We start from the raw sequence: 6,757 nt of genomic DNA, 5'->3' as shown, positions 1-6,757 counted from the left end.
CCCTAGTTGCAATGATTAGACAAAAAAACTGTTTCTTGAGGACACAGTGATCGATTAAAGTGCCTGAAAGTGATGAAAATGGAACATAACTTCCAATATTTTCTCAAACTTTGATTCTACTGTCCTTCTGTTTACTTTTGGCTCAGCTGTGTTTGGTTTCTCTTGTGTACGGCTCAGTGGGTGAAGGACTGCTTCACCTATAAATCACTCCAGTCTGCTGGTGGCGGCCTGCAGGTAGGCGTGCTTACGTATGTGAGTGTGTGTGTGTGCAGGCCGGCCTATACGTCTGAGTGTGCATCTGTGTGTGTGGGTGTGTAATCCTACAAACGGATGCGATTTGCATCTTCTATCTGAGCGTGCTCAGGTATTTGCATGTTGATCTCATTTCCATGGTTACGAGAGGAAGGAGGGCAGAGCGATGACAGGAGGGAAGGACAAAAATGCAGATGCCCCAACACAAACAGACTGAGAGCAAAAAAACAGACACATAAATTCTGAGCTCTAAAACTCTTTAAAAGTGGGTTAATGACGCGAGTTATGGCCGGTGATGCGTGAGCGCATGGATCTGTGTTTCTCAGGGTTTTCAAATGTTGCAAATCTGATTTATTTTGACGAATATTCCAAGATGTAGCTCATGATACCAGAAGCTGCTTGTTTCCAGTCAATATGAACTCATGGGAACTTCTCAATGTTTGCTGTGTGTCATGTTTTCTTCCTGACACGCTAAAAACGAGACCATCTGTATCCAGTGAAGCCAAACCTCAATAAAGGAAACATGGCTATGAGACAACGACAGATATATGAGCTTAACTGGAGCTTTTTTCATGACTTCAGAATGTTGCAAGTCGTTTTGATTTTGCAGGATACGTACGAATATGTCATTTAAACATACAAAAAGTGAAGAAGAATACAATGAACACGACTTTAAATGCAGCTGATTCCATAATACTTCATGTCCTATCTGACATGCTGAAGCTTCACTGTATTCCCAGGGTCTATAAGAGGACATTTCATGTCTCTTCAGGGATGAATCCAGTTTTCACTTGATGTCCACTCCATCCAACTTACTGGTTAGGAGGAAGCCTGGAGAAGCTACAAACCAGACTGTCTGCCCCTACAGTAAAACATGGGGGTGGATCAGTGACCATCTGGGGTAGTTTCAGTCTGGGTGGAACAGGGCCAATGCAATTGTGTGAAACGACAAAAATGAGACACAAAATGACAAAAATGAGATACAAAATGAAAAAATGAGACACAAAATGACAAAAATGAGACACAAAAAGACAAAAACGAGACACAAAACGACAAAAACAAGACACCAAACATTTAGCTGTACCAGGCATTAAAATGAACCAGAAATTGAATAAAATAAAATATAAAATAACGAGGGTGGTCTAATATTTTTTCCATGACTGTAAATGTTTTGTCCAAACCATCCGATCAGAAACGTCAGATCTGGGACTCTAGGGTGCATACTGAGCATGCATGTAGTACACGAGCTCTGCAGCAAGAATAAATCATGAATGAATTACTGTGAATGTTCAGACGGAGAGGTGAGAGAAGATGAGATGGAAGAACGGAGGAGATGAAAGAAGGGGGAGGTTTTCAGATCCAGTTTTGCTGGACTGTCTCCCCCTAAATCAGCACACATGCAGACCACGCCGCATTACTATCAACCCCCAAACAATGCCTCCAACAGGCGGGATGGTGCTGCTGCCGTAGCAACAAGGGAGAGGTGTGGGAGGGCGGAGACAGCAGGCGGGGGGCTGCGAGGGGATTGGCCGGGAAGAGACTCTGCGCTGATGTCATCCCTCCCTCCCCCTCCGCTCTCGTGTCCGTCCATTCATCCCCTCACATCACGTCCCTGCTGCATGCCGTCATCCGTCAATACAGTGGACAGGAGGGGGATGGGAGGCGGAGGGAGGGAGGGCATTTTGGTATCTAACATCTATCTGCCCCCCCCCCCCCGTATTTACCCCATCATCCTGTCCGTTTAGTCTCTCTCTCTGTAATGTCACTTTTTATTTTTGCTTATTTACAAGCGCTGTGCACAAACAACATGGATGCAGTAGAGATTTATCCATCCTCTGTTTGTCCCTGTGCGTGGAGTCACTTAAACCAGGGGTGTCCAACATGAGGCCCGCGGGCCAAAACCAGCCCTCCAGAGGGTCCAGTCCGGCCCTCAAAGTGTAAAAATTCCAGAGAAGACATTAACTGCAGATTGGAAATTAGTAAAACTATCAATTTAAAATAATTTCTAGACCATGACAAGTTGTTTTGATCATAAAGTAAAATACTCGATTGTTAATTGTTCTTTTGTGTTTCATTTTTGAAATATTTTGTCTTGCTTTTGTTGGTTTTTCTCAGATTTTTGTCATTTTTTTGTCCATTTTTTTGTCGCTTTGGATTTTTTTGTCTAATTTTTTTGTCTCTTTTTGTTTTGTTTCAGGTCATTTTTCTCTTTTTTGTCGTTTTGTTGCTCGTTTTTGTCATTTTGCATCTCATTTTTGTAAATTTTGTCTTGTTTTTGTTGTTTTTTCTGACTTTTGTTGTCTGTCTCATGTTTGTGTTTCTTGTTTTTGTCGTGTTGTGTTTCCTTTTTGTCTCGTTTGTGATTTTTGTCTTATTTTTGTCATTTTGTGTTTTTTTGTCTCGTTTGTGTCATTTGTGTAATTTTTTCTCACGCTTTTGTCGTTTGTCCATTTATTGTCGCTTTGTAACTTTTTGCCTAAGTTTTTGTCTCTTTTTGTTTTGTTTCATGTTGTTTTTCTCGTTTTGCATCTCATTTTTGTAATATTTTGTCTTGGTTTTGTTGTTTTTTCTCTGACTTGTCATTTTTTGTCCATTTTTTTGTCACTTTGTAACTTTTTTGTCAAATTTTTTGTCTCTTTTTGTTTTGCAGTCTCATTTGTCTAATTTTTTGTCATTTGCATCTCAATTTTGTAATATTTTGTCTTGTTTTTGTTGTTTTTTGTCTGACTTTTGTTGTTTGGATCATAAAGTAAAATCCTATATCATTCATTTCTAGATGACTAAATGTTGTGTTCCTTTGTAGACACTCTGTGATCTGGAAGTTGTAATGTGGAAATGATAAACTGAAGCTGAATGTTGATGAAATTGAACTTATTTAAGAAATTTCAGGTTGTTCATGATGTTTTGTAAGAAGAGAATTCTTTAAATGTGAACATTTTCATAATGAACTCTTTTTTTTTACTAAAACAAAGGAAACATTAGGAGTTGTGGTTATTTACAGGTTATTAGCTGTGATTTTACTGGTCCGGTTCACTGGAGAACAAACTGGGCTGAATGTGGAACCTGAACTAGAATGAGTTTGACTTACCTGCTTTAAGCTATACTGAAGGATGCATATTGTCCAATGCATCAAACAAAAAAAATTCAACGTACCAGTGTGACAGCAAAGTGACAACAGCATAGAGAAATTTACAGCCGAGCCTCAGCAGCCATACAGCAGCTCGTCCATCACAGGCCGATTCCTCATGTCCACACGTCAAAACGTCCTTGAGGAAGACGCCCAACACCAGCTGCAATCGAGGTTTTATGATGCGGTCGACACAGCTGGCCACAAATGACATTAGAATTTGGAAAAAGATCCTCATTCAAGCTTCATCTTTGCATTTTCCTTAGCTTAGCATAAAGCAAGGTAAGTAAAGCCAACCTGGCTCCGTCTAAAATGATATCCTTGTGGTTTTATGGTGGGAAGTTATGTGTTTTAGGAATTTTTCAATAGGTGCAAATATTTTAAGCCAGGGGTGTCTAACTCATTTTAGTTGAGGGGCCACATGCAGCCCAGTTTGATCTCAAGTTAAAAATATAGTATTTTACTTTATGATCAAATGACAAAAGTCAGACAAAAAAAACAAAAACAAGACAAAATATTACAAAAATGAGACACAAAAGGACAAAAGCAAGAAACAAAATGCCAAAAAATTAGACACTTGATATGAAACAAAACAAAAATGAGACATAAAATGAGACAAAAAGTTACAAAGTGACAAAAAAATGGACAAATGACCCACATGAGCCAAAAAATTACAAAAGCGAAAAACAAAATGACAAAAATAAGACAAAAAACAAAAGCGAGACAAAAAGGAAACACAAAATGACAAAAACAAGAAACAAAATGACAAAAACATGAGACAAATGACAAAATTCAATCAAAAAAAGACAAAAAACCTCCAAAAACAAGACAAAATAATACAAAAATGAGATGCAGAAAGACAAAAGACCAATGAACGATCTAGTATTTTACTTTATGATCCAAACAGCTTGTCATGGTCTAGAAATTATTTTAAATTTATAGTTTTACTAATTTACAATCTGCAGTTAATGTTTTCTCTAGAATTTTTCCACTTTGAGGGCCGGATTTGACCCTCTGGAGGGCTGGTTTTGGCCCGCGGGCCTCATGTTGGACACCCCTGCTTTAAGCGGTCATAGCGGATATTTTCCAAAATGCTGAATTGTTCCTTTTGATGTCTTCTAACAGTTAATATGTACTTTAGTTGGATTATTGAACGTCTACAGTCCATGTGATGAAGGTTCAATCATCAGTAGTGGTGCTGTGAGCTGCCAGCTGCTGGTTCACACTAAAAATCCTGCATATATGGAATGCAAAGTCGACAAGGCTTAATTTAAACATAAAATAAAAAACAGCACACACACATGCAGCCTTGTACAAGTGTGTGTGAGTGAGATGCTGGTGCACACACTCTAAATCTGTCCCTCTCTAATCCTGTAATCCAGCGGTTAAGCCCAGGCTGAGTGCTGCTACGTTTTCATGAACGAGTTTGTCGTTTGTCATGTGTTTGTGTCCTGACAGAGCAGAGTCAGAGAGAGAGAAAAAAACAGCAGAATGAAACATGTGAGAGAGAAATGAAGAGATGCTGCGAGGACATGAGAGAGAAAAACAAAGTAAATAAAAAGCAGAGGGCGGTGGACAGAGGCAGGATGAGTTCAGCTACAGGAAGTGGGCGAGTGGAGGGAGGGGGTTGATGCTCTGTTTGGAGATGATCTATATTTTCTCTTGTTGATGCTCCCGCAACTCAAGGATGAGTTTTCACTGCTGGCAAACAACGGTGACGGGATAAAAATAATTATTTACTGCTTTTCTGGTGGTAAAAACAGCAGTAAACTATATTTGTCTCTGCTATTCTGCTTGTTGGTCAAACGGATCAAAATGACTCAGAGTGTCCTGGTTGAAGATGGAAGATGGTACTGTGGACCGGCCTGTTCATATATATATATATATATATATATATATATATATATATATATATATATATATATATATATATATATATAGAGAGAGAGAGAGAGAGAGAGAGAGAGAGAGAGAGAGAGAGAGAGAGAGAGAGAGAGAGAGAGAGAGAGAGAGAGTGAGAGAGAATGACAAAAACACGACACAAAATGACAAAAACAAGACAGAAAATGAAAAAAATAAGATGCACAACAACAAAAATATGACACAAAAGAAAAAAACAGGACAAAAAATGAAAATCATCAACAGGTTATGCTAACATGCTCTGGGGCACGTTCCAGGTATTATAATTATTTAAAATATTATGTTGATTACAAAAATGTTCCCACAATTCCAAGAAAAAAATAAAACCAAAAAAAAAAAAGATTTAAATTTAATTTTAGCTGTTTTATTAGAGATTCAGTTTGGTCATCGGGGGGGGTGGGACAAGAGAAAAATGTCACTTTAGGGGGAACTCCAGACTTATTTGGTATTTTAAAAATATTTTCAATCATTCTTTTCTCCTAGTTTTTTTAGATTTGGTCTCAGGACAAGAACATTTACACAACAACTGCATGTTTTAGGATTTTCTAGATGTATTATTGGAAATTTGACATAAAATGTCCTCCACTTCTGGAACAACCCAAACATTTAACAGAAATTTAAATGTATTTAGACCTAGAAATAATTTTGATTCAATGTTGTGATCTGTGCTGTTATTTCTATTACACAGTTCCAAACGCCTGTTTATGCTGCTTTAGTGTTGTTTTTTACGTTGTTATCTGTGAAGGCTGGTGGGTTGCGTCGGTTCCTGCAGCCTTTATGATGCAGTTTAACGCTGAAATGCTTTTAGTTGGTTTTCGGGGTCGATGTCATGTTTGTCCAGAGTTTGTTTGTGGAGACTGTGTGGGTTAATGAGTAATTCATCTACACACACACACGTGCCTCATGGCCTGTTTACTTCCACCACTGGCCTTATTTGTCCGTTGTGTCGCTAACGTCCTCCTTAGCCTTGAGCATCTGGCACAGATGAGCATCAGTTTGTGGGAAATATATGTTTATTTTCGTTTTTAACCTCCGTTTGCTGCAGGAAAATCAATAAAGGATCAAATTTACTCCGCTGCCCGAGCAAGAAGAGACACTTGTCGTGACTTCAAAATAGGAAAAGCACACAAAGAAGTCATATTAGAAACAGAAAGGATGTAGTGTTGAAATAGTTCCCATTAAAGCTGAATGTTTTCTGTGTTTCAACACGATGCTGTCTTGTTTGAGGATTTATATTTAACAAATACATAAGAAAATGGTAATAATCTTCTCATATACCAGTTTTCCAAAACTCTTTCAATAAATTGGTCTCTGCAATGTGAATAAAACCATAAAAGTCTAACAGAAAAAGTGCATCCCATAAAGCAGAGTTGTCCAACATGAGGCCCGTGGGCCAAAAGTGGTCCTCCAGAGGGTCCAATCCGGCCCTCAAAGTGTAAAAATTCCAGAGAAGATATT

This window comes from Amphiprion ocellaris, chromosome 17 (genome assembly GCF_022539595.1).
Source record: "Amphiprion ocellaris isolate individual 3 ecotype Okinawa chromosome 17, ASM2253959v1, whole genome shotgun sequence".
Classification (NCBI taxonomy): Eukaryota; Metazoa; Chordata; class Actinopteri; family Pomacentridae; genus Amphiprion; species Amphiprion ocellaris.
Note: the sequence above shows the minus strand (reverse complement) of the source record.